Source organism: Podarcis liolepis (genome assembly GCF_965112155.1).
Source record: "Podarcis liolepis genome assembly, chromosome: 8".
Lineage (NCBI taxonomy): Eukaryota > Metazoa > Chordata > Lepidosauria > Squamata > Lacertidae > Podarcis > Podarcis liolepis.
The window spans coordinates 54288417-54306053 of record NC_139560.1 but is presented as its reverse complement, the minus strand read 5'-3'; the positions used below and the strand labels follow the sequence as shown (position 1 = coordinate 54306053).

The 17637-nt window shown below is 40.1% G+C and overlaps 1 long non-coding RNA gene across 1 annotated transcript; it reads right to left on the bottom strand.

Moving 5' to 3' along the window:
* Positions 1 to 10140: 10140 nt before the first annotated feature.
* On the bottom strand, positions 10141 to 11716 carry LOC310714010. The gene is made up of 2 exons (XR_014529512.1): positions 11663 to 11716; positions 10141 to 10498 (listed from the first exon to the last, which is right to left on the bottom strand). It is a non-coding gene; the product is annotated as an uncharacterized lncRNA (long non-coding RNA).
* Between the last annotated feature and the right edge of the window lie 5921 nt (positions 11717 to 17637).

Sequence of the window (17637 nt, the reverse complement as noted above, 5' to 3'; positions counted from 1 at the left end):
CTGGGGCTTTAATTGCAGTGTTGCCACACAGGAAAGTGGCAATGTGAAATACCACTTCTAGGATGATTTGAAGAATGAGAGGATGCATGAAAACACCCCTTGGTCGCCTCAAAATTTAGGCAAGCATGACAAAAAAAAATTCCTTACCTCACCATTATAATTTCACCAGGATGCATTTTCCCCCATATTAAATGTTGGAAAACAGTGGAAAAGAGATGGGACAGGTTTGGGTTTTTTTTGTACAGTATTACCCAGAACAGTAACTAAATAACAATCTAAAAAGTTGGATGTGTCATCTTCTCACTGATTGCTTGACAGCTTGCAATGTGTTCCCACCTATACAGTACAAGTTGGAAATATGTTCCAGAATTAATTGCTAAACTAATATTAGCCATTAAAAAGGATAATGTCCTGAAACATTTAATGCGTTAATATAATTGCAACAAAGTAGATTTTGGTTTCTTATTAGATATTGCCTTCCAACTGATGGAGCAGATGGATCTTTGACCTAGTCGAAATTGCACAATGAGTTAGAAATGCCAGAGAGGAAGACCTGGGCATCCAAATGACAAATATATTTCACTTAACAGTTCAGTTTCGGGACAAAGAGGCCTTTCCTTTTCCACATAGGAAAATAGTGAATGAAAGCAATGACTGCTCTAAGATAATTTTTGTTTCCGCTGTGCCAATACTCAAAAGACTCAAGCACTCTTTTGACATTTGCCTGAGCATGCAAGGGTTAAAAGTATGTGGAGTGCATGTTGGGAGTGCACACAAGCCCTGTTCTCAATGTGACCATGTTTGGGAATACTTCTCAGACCTTCATGAATTAGCTGTGAAGGGGATTTCTATGCATGTTCAACTGGAGGAGCTTAGTCTCCATGTGATTGAGAATCCTGATAAGGATTCCTGATTCTGCAAGGGTTCTTAGTGTGTTCAGCTGAACATGTGTAGAAACACCCTTCAGACCTTCACAGACTCAATTCATGACAGTATGCATGAATAGAAACTTTGAGAGTGTGGATTGTTTATATGGGCCCCCAACTCTTTCAACTCCTGTATGTTCAGATGAATGACTGAAGATGTGAGTGGCTGCTTCTTTCCGCTGCTGCCCAGAATGGTGACTGTTGTATAGTCTGCTAGAAAACTTTGTTGATGAAGTTGCTGCTGGGAGACCAGTCAAATGATGACTTATGGTAAAATGGCTATGATTTTAGAGCTCAGACAGTTGGAAGTGTCCATCATCAAGAGGTGTGGCTAGAGAGGGGGACATTTCTAACTCAGGGACATTTCTAAGAGCCAATCAGAGATGGCTGCATTTTTTTATTTGTTTATATTGTTTGTACTGTGACATAATTAGTTGTACATCACCCTGAAATTTTATACGAAAGCTTTCAATAAATAAAGAGGTGAGTAAATGGGGTAGTTTTGACCCTGAATTCCAAGAAACCAACTTCCTAAAACATTCCTGCTTACTAGTGCACCACATGAACTAAAATGCTTCCTAGAATGTGCTTCCTAGAATATGAAAGACACAGGGCTCCCCTTGGAAGCTCCTTAGAGGTTCTTCATTGAATCATTATATATATAAAAGATCCCTCAGAAAAGAAAGTTCTCTTAGTATCTCAAGTACCCTCTTTGCCTCATCATATGCGGGAGAAAGTAGCATAGAGACAGGATAAAGGATATGAAGTAACCACTTGAGAAGGCAAGCTTTCTTTCTTAAAATATTGAATTTTGTGTGTGTCGTAATCATAGTTTTTAGCAAGTTGGTTTTAAATGAGGCAGAGAATGCTGCTTTAAATATTCATCCTAATGCTTGATTTCTATCTAAATCTAATTTTGGAGGATAGCTGCTTTACACAACTAGAAAATTTATGGAAATCCTTTATATAAATCAGATGATTTAGATTTTAATCCCATTACAATCAGCGGGAGTTTTTAAATCCCTAGCTGTTGTTTCTGGCTTAGTCCCTGAACCCCCAGCTAATTATCCTAAAATATAATATAAAGGTTAGAAAGTCTGAGAAAACATGTATAGGATTTTTTAAAAGTTTAATTTAGGCATATTTAAAATCAAATCATCCCTGTGGTGTTCGAAATTCATACATTTAAGTACTTCATTCTTGATCCAAAATATATTGGAGATTTGCCTTGAGGGTACTTAATGCTCCTTTGTACATAATGTCTAGATTTTCCTTCTCATCTTCTCAAAGCTTAGAGGCCTTCTTATCTTCTCTGCTTTCATCTTTTCAGACCTTGTTCACATTATGCTGTGGAACATGTTATCCCCTAGTAAACTAATGAAAGAGTATTTTAGTTTGCAACACTTTTTATGAACATGGAGAACTTCTCCCTTGCGATTCCACATTCCTCTTCTATCACAGACTATTAGTGAGTGTTTTGGTATGGAATATATTAAAACTGGAAAGAAATACAACAGAGAACAAAAGTATAATACTGATTTTGTTATTTATCTTCATAGTGCTGATGTAAAGTTAATACCGAGTCAAAATCTATCCACACTAATTTCTTGGTTACTTTTCCCCACAGATTTCAGCACCCCAGATTTAGGATCTCTTCTTCAGAGATTTAAATGCTTGTTGACCTTTTGATGGGGAAACAGCCTTTCGTCCTAGTTGAGGTCATGATATATTTTTAAAAAATATTTCTATCCTGCCCTTCCAGAACATCCATATTGTTCAGGATGGCTTACAAGAACAATTAAAATACAACACTGTAATAAAATAGAAAATGAACAGTTAGTGTCATATCTTCTATGATGTAATGTTTTTGTGTCGGGACCACTTTTGGAATCCCCCCAAATAGCTCCTGGATAGGACTTATAGCCACATTCTCTAAGCTTCCTTTTGGCTCAACTATTTTCACCACTATCTCATCTTTTAGATACATGGCTGTTTTGAAAAACAGAACAGCTGCTAGAAATTCATCTAATTCTCTTCTCTCTGAGCAACTCTGAACCAAATTAAATTGGAAACAACAGAGAAATATTGTACTCCATTCTGAAGTTCCATAGCTCCTCTTGGGACTCATTCACACAAAACATGTTTTCTGTAAAGGGACAATTTAATTTTGCAATGATTCCCCCGACAGAATTCTTATAAAATGGACTGTAGTAAGAGTATATAGCTAGGAAGCTGTGCACCATTAATTCTAGGAAGGAAAGTAAAATTTATGTTCTAGGGAATTTTACTATGTAATTTTCATAGTAATTCTCATAGTAATTTCATAGTAATTTTCATGAGATTTTCTCATGTTGTATGGGAGCCCTGTCTTGAGAATTATCATAGGAGTGATTTTTTAAGGGTGGCAGAGTGTTTGCTTTTGAGAAAAATAAATGTTTTTATGTATACATTTGTCATCAAAATCCACTTACAGTATTTATTTGAAATAAGCTCAAATTACAAGAATAACTGCTGTATTGTAAAGAGTTGATCGAAAGCAAGCCAATGGGGCACATCAAAGGAGGCATATACCATGTCTTCAATGGGCCCTATCTCATTAAGGGCTTAAGGAAGGCATGAATTTATGCCTGGTCTACTATAAATAAGGCTTTGTTTCATGGATGTTGCTTCATTCCATGTAGCAGATGACTTTCTGCAACATGTAAAGTATTTCAGTAGGCCGCCTCTCCTGGGATAGCTGCTTTAGCACAACCCCTTACCCCAGGGCTTCTGATTCCCTCTCTGCCACACTTGTTATCAAGAGTAAATCTAGGGCTGCCATACGTCCAGATTATCCTGGACATTACCATTACAAAGGCGGCACATTGTCCTGGTTCTTAGGCAAGTCAACTGAAAAATCTCAACAATCTTGGGGGGTTTCCTAAAAAAAGCAACCCTAAATCCCAAATCCTCAGATTCCCCCAGAGTCACCTCAGGGGTGTTGGGGAGACCATCAGTAAAAGGGCATAAGGATGCCCTGGTTCCCGGCTGTTGGCATGGGCAGGCTTAAGTCTGGAAACCCTGTGCCTTCCTGTGAAGGATAGTGGCTGGGTCAACCCAAGATGCTGGAATTCCCTCTCTGGCCGTACCCACTGGGGCTTAGGTGGCATGGGAGTGAGGGCTGAGCTCCCTCCCATCTCAGGGGGCTGGCTAGTTCAGTCTTTCCCCTTCCTCACCTTGGGGCTTCTCCATCCAGCCTGTTCACTGTCTTTGAGAGTTTTTATACCTTCCCTGTCTCCCCACTCTTTGGTCTGCCTGAGGCAATGCATCTAGGCCCCTTCATCTCCCATGGGTGGAGTCCCCTCAGGTGGTGAAGATTGGGGCCTATTTAAAGGGGCAAGTTCTGGCAAAGAATCAGTAAACCCTGGTAGCCCATCACACTAAACCAAGGCTGGTCAATGTGGTACCCTCCAGGTGTTGTGGACTACCACGTCTAGAAGGGAGCAGGTTGTGGAAGATTGTTCTCAACAATGTGGATCAAGATTTTCCCAGGGAATGCCATCTATATTAAGCTCCATCCTGAGCTTTGAAAGCAACCAACGAAGTCCTGATCGTACTTGGCAGTAACTGAAAATAATTGTTTCGTCCCACTCATGTTTAGGTTTTCACTTTTGATTTTAGGCATCTGGAACAGGGGCTTTCCTGCTGACTACACTTTGATTGATCGCCTAAGATGTTTGTTTAGCACTGGTTATGTCAGCTGTATTTGGCAGATCTGACTGTCATGGTCTCAGTTCATGCAGGGACTCATTCTGCAGGCGAAGGTTGTTTTTTATTTCTGTTGCATGTGGAAGCTGAAACGCAGCATTGAACTTTGCCAGTGGTGATGCTTCAAGATACAAGGATTGGATATTTGTGAGACAATGCCCAATACAATATATATATGATGAATTTGTAGTCTTATGAGTACCATTTTTAAGTGATGCTGTTGTCTACTTTTTTATTCGGTGTAAGCATTTTGCTGGTTGTATACATATATTCGAAGGTCAAAAAGTGATATAATAGATATGTTTGAATGCTGTACACTTAGGCAATAGACATGACAATAATAACTTTTCAAGGCCCTGGCACTGAAAAAATGAAATGAACACATTGTTGGTGCTAACATGATTTGCCATTCAGATAAATACATCCACATACTGAATTTCTGGCCCTGGGCAAGGAGACACCAAGTTTTTTATTTGAACAATGTTACTGATGCATTTTGAACAAAACAGAATAATGTAAAGGTATGGAAAGTACATTTACAGAAAGAACAGTGACTTTAGGGAAGCTTTTAATATCTGAAGGACTAATGTATTTTAATATTTTGTTGGAAGCCGCCCAGAGCGGCTGGGGAAACCCAGCCAGATGGGCGGGGTATAAATAATAAATTATTATTATTGTTATTATTTTATATATATCATTGCAGATGTCTTACATTAAGGATTGCTTCTGAATTTTATTTGATGTCAGTCACAGATCTTAACCTGAGAAACCCCTAACAGTGATATTGACATAGACAATCCTTTGTAATAATGGATTTCAACAGCCTCAAACTGCTGGCTCTTCTGGAAAATGCCCTTACAGCTTTTGTCGTCATTGAACATTTTGCCTGGTTTCTAATTCTGGAGACAGGTATGATTTAGCTCTATACATACACCAGCATTACATGGCTAAATCCAAATGTTTAGTATATTCCCAGGGCTCAGTAGAGACCACGTTCTTTCATGAGTTTCTATAAACAAATGGGTTTAATGAATGCATACGTATATTTTCTTCCCTTCCGATTAGATGACTCATGAGCCTCGAAAAATTACTTATTAACATTTATGGCAACTTCCTTCTCTGACTAAAGGCTTTTACATTAAGAAGTCATTAACTTTAATTTCCTTTTCCATAATTAAAAGTTTATAATACTGCATCACCTAACAAGTAAAAAAGCCATGTGTCATATTAATATTGCATGATAACGATTCATTACATGATAATGATTCAAAGCATGAACACTGGAAGTCAGGGTCTCCGGAAAAAATGACTCAGTTTAATTCCTAAGCTTGCTCATTTCTTGCTGTTTCTCTGTAATTCATGCCTGCATTTGGTACTACCTTTCTGTTGTATCCCCATGTCTCTGCCTTTTGCCTTAATTATAAAACTTGCAGGGGGGTGTCTAATAAAATTAATCCTAAATTTCATATTTTAGTAATATAGCCCACATCAAAGAAAAATATGAAACTTCTGACTCAAGTCAATCACTCATTACAGTTAAATAAGAAGAAATGAGAGGCTAGGATTTGCTTTAATCATAGCCTGAATCTCTGAAAGATTGAATAATAATATACCTGAATTCTTAGTAATTGTTGATGAGAGTGGGAAAAGATCTTTATCTGCAAATTGGTCATGCATTTGGACAGGAACTGCATTTCTAAGCTTGCTTGCATCCATTTCTATGGTATTTTCTAAATCTGGAACAGCTTGAGGGAGACCATGGGGTGGTATTCAACTGAGTTGTACTCAGAGTAGGCCTACCAAAATTAATGGACCTAAAACGATTACTTTCAGTGGACCTACTTTGAGCAAAAAAAAGGGATGCGGGTGGCACTGTGGGTTAAACCACAGAGCCTAGGACTTGCCGATTATAAGGTCGGCGATTCGAATACCCGTGATGGGCTGAGCTCCTGTTGCTTGGTCCCTGCTCCTGCCAACCTAGCAGTTCGAAAGCACGTCAAAGTGCAAGTAGATAAATAGGTACCGCTCCAGTGGGAAGGTAAACGGTGTTTCCGTGCACTGCTCTGGTTCGCCAGAAGCAGCTTAGTCATACTTGCCACAAGACCTGGAAGCTGTATGCCGGCTCCCTTGGCCAATAAAGCGAGATGAGCGCCGCAACCCCAGAGTCGGTCACAACTGGACCTAATGGTCAGGAGTCCCTTTATCTTTACCTTACTTTGAGCAAAACCCAGCTGACTACCACTCCCATAAAGGAAGGACATGTTGCCAATTCTGAATCATTGTGCCAATGTATCTTAGATCAGTGGGATGGCCTCTTTAAGAAGATAGATCTATTTACAGGAGGCCCATAAGAGCTTCCCAGCATACGTGCAGTGAGTAAGGTACATATCTAACCTTTGTCAGATTGTATTATATCCATTGTTTCATTATTTTCCCATTCCCATCATTGCTGATCAACTGAAATGTTTAATTACATCTTAATATGGTTATAAAATAGTTTCATCAGAAGCTTTTTATGATCAAAGGCTTGAAAAGAAACTCTTGAAGAAATAAAGCTGTAAATAGCACCCCATTTTCCTATTACTATCAGGAGCGCTGCATTTCATATAACGAAATGCAATAATAAATTATAAAACATTGACTATTGAATTTCCTTTTCACATTCTGCATGCTTTGATATAAGGTTTTGATGTTATTTTTGTGGTGAAATATGACATTATTTGCTTGGCAAAATACACATGACTTTTCATGCTCAACTACGTTGGAAGAAGACCAATATTTCATTTATAGGCTATGAAATAGTTTGTGTGCATTGTAAATGGGATTTATCTCTGCCCTTCTATTTATCATGTAGAAACGGAGCATCAGTATTCAGGACTTGCCATTTCCCCTTTATTGGTTACAGAGAAACACAATGGCATTTCACTGAATTATATCCAAATGTTATATGTGAATGGAAGGCTGCTCATGCAACATGTCTTTCTCTCTCTCTCTCAACTTGAGCCCTTCTTTTCTACTATACCTGCTGAAAAGTCTCTCTTCAGAATGGAAATGGGGGTTGCACTGGAAGTGTGTGTGGAATTGCTGAAAATAGGGCAGAAGTAGCTTGCAAAATTTCAAAAGTCAGCCAATTTTGAAAATTTGAAATTCAACATTTGTCAAAATTTGATCATCCACATTTGATGTTGTGATTCGAATGGTAGAACTGAATTTTGACACCTAAATTAAACATTCACGATTATGGCTGAACAAAATTCCATGTCAAGTTTTATCCATCACAACATGTCAGATACTGTGAAACGCTGGCTGCCAACTGTCAACTGCTGATTGCTACATGTCATATGCTGCCCAAATACTGATTGCTATTGTCAGAGATCACAAAACATAGGTGCAGATGCAGTTTGCAGTCAAATAACACAAATGCCCCATTCCATTTAGGAGTGCCACAGACATGCAACAATCAGTAATGCACATATTCCCAGTTGCTTAAAAATCATTTACCCAAGCAGGTTAAATGTGGGATTTTGTGGGATTTCCCTTTTTTGGTTGGCAATACTCATGTGGAGCCCTTTCAAACAAGTTGAAATTACATTGACCATAGACGGAAGAGGGAGAGGAGGTTGAATTTAATCCTACCTCTTTTATGCTGAATAATGTACTGCTCAGATTTTAGCTATTCTGAAGAGGCTTCAGTTATACAGAGGCTTTGCAAATTCTCGTCTGGTTCTGTCAACTGAAGTGTTCATAGCTTAGCAAATTTGCACTCACAGAGAATATTCAGAGAACAACCACACAAAAGTCTTTTTTTGGGGGGGTGTGTGGAATTAATTTCATTCTATTATCTATTTTATATTTGAAATATTTGCTTCTGCACTGAGCACTAGGGGGGAAGATTTTACAGCTCCTGCATCACAGATGTTGAATGAAGGATACCTGGAATCTTTAAAATATTTTGATAATCCTATTGAGTGGCACTTGGTTAAATCCCTGCTGATAAGATATGAAGAAATCAGATATAATTTAATCCGGGATTATCTTTATACAAATGGTTTTTAATCACACAAACCTGTTTGTGTCTCAGTCCCAAAGGAAAACATGAGGCAAAACTGAAATTCAAGAAAATAGTTTAAAGCAAACAGCAACTGCACTAGCAGAGATATGCAACTGGGAACATATTATTTTCTTTCAGGAAAAAAACCAACCAACCATGGTGTAGCAAAGAGGAATTGTTTGCCAGCTAGTCATGGGAAGGAAGAAATATCCACAACTGTCTCAAATCACACCCTTTTGTAAGCAGGCATGGGTTTTTTTGTTTTTTTTTTTAAAAAACACAAATGTAAATGAAGCGGATCCTTTCCTAGTTTGTATCTGAAAGAGATGTGACTATAAACCACACATGTGAAAATAATGTTGGGGAGGGAAATCCTTTCGCACTTCTGTAGGAGTTTAAGCTTGGAAAACCTATGCACTTGCAAGATCAATTTAGACATAATCAGCGCAGTCTTTAGCATATGCGACGCCAGGGTGCAAAAATTCGCCCAGCGCCCCCATTTTTGGGGGGGAGGGGAGGCAGGTCAAAGTTGTTCAGCTTTTTTTAAGAGGGGCAGCTCAGAGTTTTTTGCTTTTGAGGGGGGGGGACAGCAAGAACCACAAACATAAAAAAGTAAAAAAATCTGTGATACCTCCGCCTTTCCATTTTTGCAATCATGCTAAAATGAAAGACACCACTAGGGGGCGCCCCTGGATATGTTGATTGTGCAGATATTTCGCAATAGAGAACGGAAATGAGCCATCGAACGCAATCACCCAGGGGTTGCGGTTAACAGCTTAGGCGGCTTCAGAGGCGGGCACCCCACAGAATTTGGCGCCCTGGGGTATTGCACCCCTAGCACCCCCAGGAAAAGGCGGCCCTGTCACAAGGGCAGGGGATACATGGGGAATTAGGAATAATTGAAAATGATCTTCCCACTTCCTCCACTGGTGTTTGGCATGAGGGCAACACTATTCATCGTAAGTCTTCTGGACCCACCCCAATGTTTGATCATACACTTCCCAACCCTGACAGCCATTGTCTAAACCGAGAGTGAATGTACACCAGAGCATTCTTCTTCTTCTTCTTCTTCTTCTTCTTCTTCTTCTTCTTCTTCTTCTTCTTCTTCTTCTTCTTCCTATACTGCCCTTCATTCGAAGATCACAGTGTGGTTTACAATATAAAAAGACAAAAATGCATACCAGAGTAGCTCTAACCTCCCCAGCTGAAAAGGTCATAGATTATTTAATGAGCCAAAGGCCTGGGAGAAGAGGAATGTTTTTGCCTGGCACCTAGAGATATGTAATGAAGGCATATTGGAACCTGCCCATTATGTTTGCTCGCTATATGTGTTTCTTGAAGACAAATTACATCTAAATCTTGTTTGAGAATTATATGTTCAATTTTATTTGTCAGGTAGTCTTGGAAACAAATGAGTGTGGTTAATTAGAAAGAAGATTTACTGCAAAAAAAACCCCAACAGAGTTCATGGAGCAGTGAACGCTGCTGTCCATCCCTTAGTGAAGATGTTCCTACTGAGGAGGCTTCTTCTGGCGAAACCAAAAGCAGCCCAGCCTCCTCTTGTGATGTGATCTGTCCTGAAGGCCGCCTATTTGACGAGAGCGGGGTCTAAGGGGGTCAGCCCCCTCCCCTTCCTCATTCCCAGACATGGAGCTTCCATCTTCGTTCCCCCTCTCCGAGCTGCAGCTGCTATGCATCTCTGTAATTTGAACTCCAATGGTCAGCTGGCAAACGGCTGTCTGTCTGCCATCAGGGCTGTTTCCAGTCGACATTCCTGAGGGTAGGAGACAGGACTCCTGATTGTACTCATCTAGTCCTGCATTTAACCTCCTCTCTTCCTGTCTGCCTTCTCCCTCTGCCTGTACTTCTTCCCTGGGAGCTGGTGTATTCATGACATTATTCCTTTTTACTTTACTGTTTAGACCGTTTACATTCCAACTCAGTACCTTTAAGTCTGCCGTTATGTTTGCTTGTGTCTTCCCCCCTAAAGTCTTGTCTAAAGTTTTGTGTTGTCTTGGTTATCTAAATTATCTACACCCCCCGTTGCTCCTTCCCCTGCCCCTCCTACTGCTCCCATTGGGTCCTGCGGAGTGTATGGGTTGTCAAAAATCTCTGCTATGTCTTAGCCGGAATTCCTGTGCCTACTCTTCATTTACCAATCTATATCTTTTTTTCTTTGTATGTAAAGGAATTTTTTTCTGGGAATTCCTGTCCAAATTTAATATTGACTCTAATCAAGACGTTTTGAAGCAAACAGGGAGAGGTATCTCTCTAAACATAGCCACAGGGTTTCCCTCTACCTGGAGTCTCTTTTCATAATTGTTCTGCACAATGGCGTCCTTCAATTTCTTAGAGTTAAAAATTACCAGTCTCCAGGCTGTTTCTTAGCCTTTAGACTGGACCCTGTAGCAACTGTCTATAGATCCTTCAACATACTCCTGTTCCTCTCCCTACCAATCCGCAATTGTCTTGGCTATGTATTTTTAAAGAATCTGTTCCCCCCCTGCCTCTGAAAGGCCTCTTATTCGCAGAACATTAGATTTTTGTCTAATCTCTAAGACCGCGAGACAATCCTCAAATTGATCCTGTCTGCCAGCTAAACCTCTCATACCCCCCTTATTATCTCTTGTTACCCTCTAATTTCTTTGTTCTCTTTTTCAATTTTTCCAAGTTTTACACAGAAATGTCCAAAGCTTCTAATTTGCTAGACATTTCTGTGACCATTTTTGTGTTCTTCCCCAATTCCGCTACAACTTTTTCATTCTGCTTTTGCATTCGTGTCAGCATCTCATTTTTAAAATCTGACAGAATATACTCTATATCTGACTTTCTTCAGATTGTTTTACTGATATTTTAATATTCTGTAAACTGCTTTGAGATTTTTCTTAAAAATATAAAGCCGTATAGAAATAAAATACATACATACATACATACATACCTGGGATGCTAGGATAGGCAGCACCCACATGATCCAGCCGGTGGTGCATCAGGGTGTTAGGATATTTCCGTTCCACCTTAAAAGGGAGCAGGCTTTGTGAGTCACAGAGTCTGCGTATTTCTGTTGACAGGAAGTTTATGTTTTCTGTTGCTTTCGTTTTCACTCTCAGTGCCTGAACGCTGAAGCAGGTGGTCATGTTTTTTCTCTGTTCTGACTAACACAGAATAAACTTATAAATAATGCTCTCCTGCGTGCATCTTTCACTGTGCATTATCTGCTGATAAGAGCGTGCATCAGCTCTGGAATGTGGCAAGCTATTTCTGGAGCTCGTGTCGCTAATTGCTGATACTGCGTGTCTACGGGAGATTGATGGACGTCCGGAGGCGACATGGGGCCATGATAGACTTTGTCTCCCTGGCAGTATCCCAACACAGGGGAGCATCGTTAGAGCAGCAGGCACCGTGCAAAGGTTGCTTGACTTGGTCCTTTGATGCCTCGGCAGAGTTCAGAACCAAGCTTATTCACTGAAATCCCTACCCAAAATCCTCCCATGCTAATATTTTGGGAAGTTAGGGATATAGGGAAAAATAGAGGGGCATGATGGTTGCATTGGAAGTTAGTAAGGACACCACAGGGATTTGAACCCCATCCTGGGAACCAGGAGTGCCGACCACCAGTGTCTTTTGTTTTTTTCCTGGAGCAATGCGACAAGGTGAAAAGCAAAATCTGAGGGAACATTCTACGAATGTTCTCTCAGGAAAAAAAAAAACCCTTACGATGTTAAGGAGAGCTTTTTGGAGAGACCTGTGAAGAGACCAGCAGAAAACAAAATGAGAAAAAGGAGAGACCAATACAGAAAAACATTGTTTTGAACAAAGACCACTGAGAGGTGGAATGTGAACTTACCTAAAGCAGCACAGTTGAAATGCAGGTGACTCTCAGCTCAGGTACAGTGAACTTTGGGAAACCTGGAGAAAAGAGGAGTGGGAACAAAAGAAGAAGTGTTCTCCTACCTGCAGGTGAGCCTCATTGTGGTGACACAGAATAGGACCTCTTCTGACAACTGAGTCACCACAACCTGAAAGAGTCTAAGCACAAAGAGTTGCAGAAGGAACACAACATAAATTTTCTTCCCAGCCAAGCAAGGGATACTCACTAAGATGTCCTTCAGGCATAATGTTTACAACTATATTGCTGCTATCATTGTGATGTAGCGTTTAGGGGGAGACCTGGGTTCAAATCCCTATTTAGGTATGAAGCTCACTGGGTGACTTTGGGCCAGTCACTGCCTCTCAACCTAACCTACCTCACAGAGTTGTTGTGGGAATAGAATGGGTAGAAGCTATGTATACCACCTTGAGCTCCTTGGAGGAAAGGTGGGATATAAATGTAATAAAAAAATAAAAAATAAAATAAAATAAAATAAAATTGGTTCTCTGGAGTAAATGAGTAATTGATCATTATGCAGATGTACAAAGTAGAATAACAGCATGGCAGGCTGCTTTTTATTGCAAACAATGATAAATGACTATAGTGCACATGTGTCCTAGCAGGAGGGCAAGTGAAACCATAGAATCATAGACTTGGAAGGAACCTCAAAGGGCATCTAGTCCAACTCCCTGAAAGGCAGGAATATCAATGGAAGCTTTCCTTTGATGGTGGTTTTGAGATGATCCCCTGCAGAAAAGGCCCATTCCTATGTTGCCACCCTCCTGTGGAGAAGGCACATGCAGAAGGACCTCAGATGACGTTTGCAGGGTCCAGGTCAGTTCATATGAGGAAAGGTGTTCACATCCCTGTCACATGGCAGGAATAGTCTTAAACAAAGATGTGCTCTCCTAAGCCCACCTTCCCAGCATGTTCACACTGTTGTCTCAGCGATGTCTAAGCTAGCTTGTTCGTGTCCACAGAATGGAAGGTGGCAGGATCCCCAATGATGTCGTCATGTACCAGATCTGTTAGCAGACCAACTCCGCACTATAAACATGTCTGCAAATGTGACATGAAGGCTGGCAAAATCAACCCCACCGTGTGGGAATCCCTTGCAGATGACTGCAGCATCAGTCAGACAATCAGTCAGGCTGCATGTTATGTATTGGGTTTAACACAATTTATGTTACACGGCGCATTCTACCCAATCGTATAAGTGTTGGTAGTCGAACATTCTAATGGCAAGTAAGCGCATGCACTTTCAACTGTCAACTGTCAACCGTCAGTTCATGCTCAGCATTATTATTGTGTTGTCCAGTCAGTTTGGTTCTTGTTTTCCTGTGAGTGAGCTGTTGTCACTGACAAATGTTGAATAAATGTAGCTGAGGAACTTATACTGCCTTGGGCTTCTGACTTTTCCCGAACATTTAACATTAAAGTTCCCCTAATCCCCAAGAAGTAGGAGGAGTGGGGGGGGGGAGTCATGCTGATGGGATGAGGGAGTTAATTATTGCCTCTGGAACTATAACACACCTTAGGCCTACTGCCTGCAGCTCTACTGGGCTTGGGCCCTCACACCATCTCCATCTTTTTTGCCGGGGGGGGGGGGGGGGATTCTTGACACTTTGGCTAACAATCCAAAGATGCACCTGTTCTTTTTAATCACCATGGATATGTTGGAATGTGAGTGAGTTAATATTAAGACTACATCTCCAAATGCAGTGTGTGTGTAAAATTACATTTCTTAGAAGAGGGAAATGAAGCTTAGTCTTTTTCATTCCTCAAAAATGTTGTGATAAAAGCTTTGTGCTAGAGCGAGGATGACTTAGGTTTAAATTCCAACCCGACCATTTAGCTTATTACATTATCTGTGCTAGTCACTTTCTGTCCACCTAGTCTACTTCACAGTTGTTATGAGGTTAAGTGTGTGTGTGGGAGGGAGACCCATGTATACTATACTAGCTGCTTGGATGAATGGAAGGGCTCCACACGAGTCTTATTCAATGTCTAGTTTAAGTTGATAAACTCTCAGTTGCTATGAGACACAATGGCTAAGTTCTGTGCCCACTGTCAGTATTCATCTGAATATCAGTTTCTGAGAAGGGGAGGATTGCTGTTGTGCTTAGGTCCTGCCTTTGGGATTCTCCTAGGCATCTGGTTGGCTGCTGTGATAATAGATCTGGACTAGATAGGCCCTTTGCCTGATCTAGGAGGGCTCTTATGTTCTTAATCCATCCAATTTCATGCTTTCTCAGAATCTTGTCCCCTCTTCTGTCACTCCTGCCCAAAGACTGTGTTTTCCATCTACAGCCTATCCTTCCCTCCAATTTGATCCTGTTTGACATCACTGTTATGGGATGTGTACACTTACAAACCCACACACCTTTCACATCATTTCAATAATAGGCAACCTCACAAAACCCATGAGTTCCAATAATGCCATGTAGCACTGAACCAAGAAGTATCATATGACACTTATTTTAGGGCCAGTGCTTGGATTATACTAGCTACAGTACAAACTTGTCAAGGAGCTAATTTTACAGGGTGAGCATTTTGCATATTGGGCTTCCCACAAAGATCTGCAAATATTTTTCCACACAATATATGTTAAAGAATCCCCCAATGGAGAAAATAGGGTGTGGGTGTGGGGGAGAGGAAGTTCTTTACTGGGGAAAGCGCCAATTTAGGGGCTGGGGGTGGAGGAGATCTACTTCACTGATGTTGCAGTCTTAATTTCCTCTGCAGAACTGGACAGTACACCTTTTTAGAAAGGCACAGACTATGTTTCGTTAAATACCTAAATAAATACTTAAAAACAAAATCTGACAAACGTTACTTCAACTGAGCATTTGCTCAGTCACAAGACCCCTGTTACCATATCACATTGTGGATCGGTTTCCAAGATAAAGAAAAAAATCTATAGCATTGCAGTGGAATTCACCTGATAACTGTTTGTCAGCTGCTGCATATGAATTCTTTTCTGTTTGGTGACATATTGCAAGTCTGAGTGAGTCTTGTGGATCAGCTGTAATTTCTGCATCAACCCTTAGACTTTTCTGAAGGAGAAGTTTTATATTTGGCTTTTTTCCAAAGTTAAATCGTGCCTACTTCATTCATCATATGAAACCTCTTGCATGGATGCATTTTCACAACTGTGTATAAATTATCTTGCGATAAGCCTTAATAGCTCTTTAAATCAGGTTTAAATCAGAATAAAACCTTGGATCTAATAAAGTTGTGCCCTGGGGAAAATAAATAACTTTTTGAGACAAAGAACCTATTACACCAATCTGACTGAAACAATTAGCCTTGAATAGAGCAAGTAAATCTTTAACTTTCAAGAGAAAAAGAGAGGTGTTTCATGTATTTTTTGAAGAAATATGTTTCTTCCTATGAACATTTATTAGTTTTCTATCTTAGTTATTACCCAGTCATCATTATGAGTAGCTAAAAGGGAAGCCATTAACTTTTTCACCTAATGATTTTGATCACAACATTGAACATGCTGTACAAGTTCCTCCTTTTCCTTCACCATTCAGTGGCATGCATCTCTTCATTGCTTATATCAATGTGCCAACCTTTTTGGGTCACAAAATGGCTCCACCAGTGATGTGGTCCAACACAAAATGGCTGTCACCTCCAAAAGACTAGAAAAAGAAAAGAATCAGGAACATAAAATGGTTGAAATATGGGAAAATCTATTCCCCCCCAATTTTTTTTTGTAACAAAAACTGGAAAAAGCTTCATTTCCCCCCAAACATTGTTTAGTGTTAGTTGTTAAGTTGGCTGTTGCTGGTGTGCTGCTGTAGTAGAGCTTCCTTCATATGACTGTATTCACAGGGCATGGGTGACTGTTTAGACCTTTGACATTTTATGTGAAGGAATACCAAAGGTTTAAATCTATCTATGGTTGGATGACCCATTGCCTCAATGTTATTGTACGGAGTCCTAGCTAAACTGAGCATTTCATTTATGGTACCAATAGCTTACTGAGTAGTTAGGTGTGGAGAGTGTTGTTGCATTCAGACAGCACTTTATTCCGTTTCCCCAATGTTTCCTTATCTGATCACTTTCATGTTTAATGTGATCTTGACATAAAGGCCACTTCTGGAAATCTTAGTGGAAGTTTAGTGCTCATTTCCATGTTAATTGCTCCTTGAAAAAATCTGTTTGCAAACCTGTTAATCTGGAAAATTGTGGGATGAAATTGGGGATGGTATACTTGCCATGCAGCCCCCCCTCGCTGCTTTCATTGGTGAATCATGCACACAAACACATAAATAGTGTGTGTAGGGGTGTTCAGTGCTGTCTACTGTTGTGTCAAATCCTACCCACTGGTATGAATGAAATTGAAAGTGCATACATAGAGGTATATCCATCAAAAATATACAGTTCTATAACGCAATAGGTAATGCATTGTAAGAGGAATGTTAGAAGCTAGGACAGAAATGCTGGCATTATAACCAGGAAAACAAACACAATAGTTTCCACAGCTGAATGTATCCTGTGTATCCTCTGTTCCTGTTGCCAAACTCCAAAAATGAAATTTGACCCGTGGCTTCCATATCAGTGGTGGGTGGGATGTTTTACTACACATACTGCACATCCTGAATCCTGATGTCCTAAAACTCTGAGCACAATCCAGCAAATGTGCTACCAAGACCAACTGATCACAATAGGCATGCCATTTTGAATCTCCGCCTTTGATTCTAAACACTTACATGAGACTTAAGTTCCATTTTTTGTTATTTGCACAAGCAAAGGGTGATTAGGTAATGTAAGTTTAAAGTTCTGTTTTTATTCATTCTGAACCCTCTTTAACTTTCATCGAGTTTCACATCCAGGACGTTAAAGAGAAAATAGATGGGTCCCTAATAGCTCATTACCGCTATAAATCTAAAAATGTGACCATTACAGAAATCCACCCACAAAATGGTGACATTTGGTTATTACCTCTAATAATACCAGGCATTTTAATGATTGATCTTAAGCCCTAAGGGTAGAGTATAACTATTTATTAAGGGACCATTAGGAAGTTATGAAAT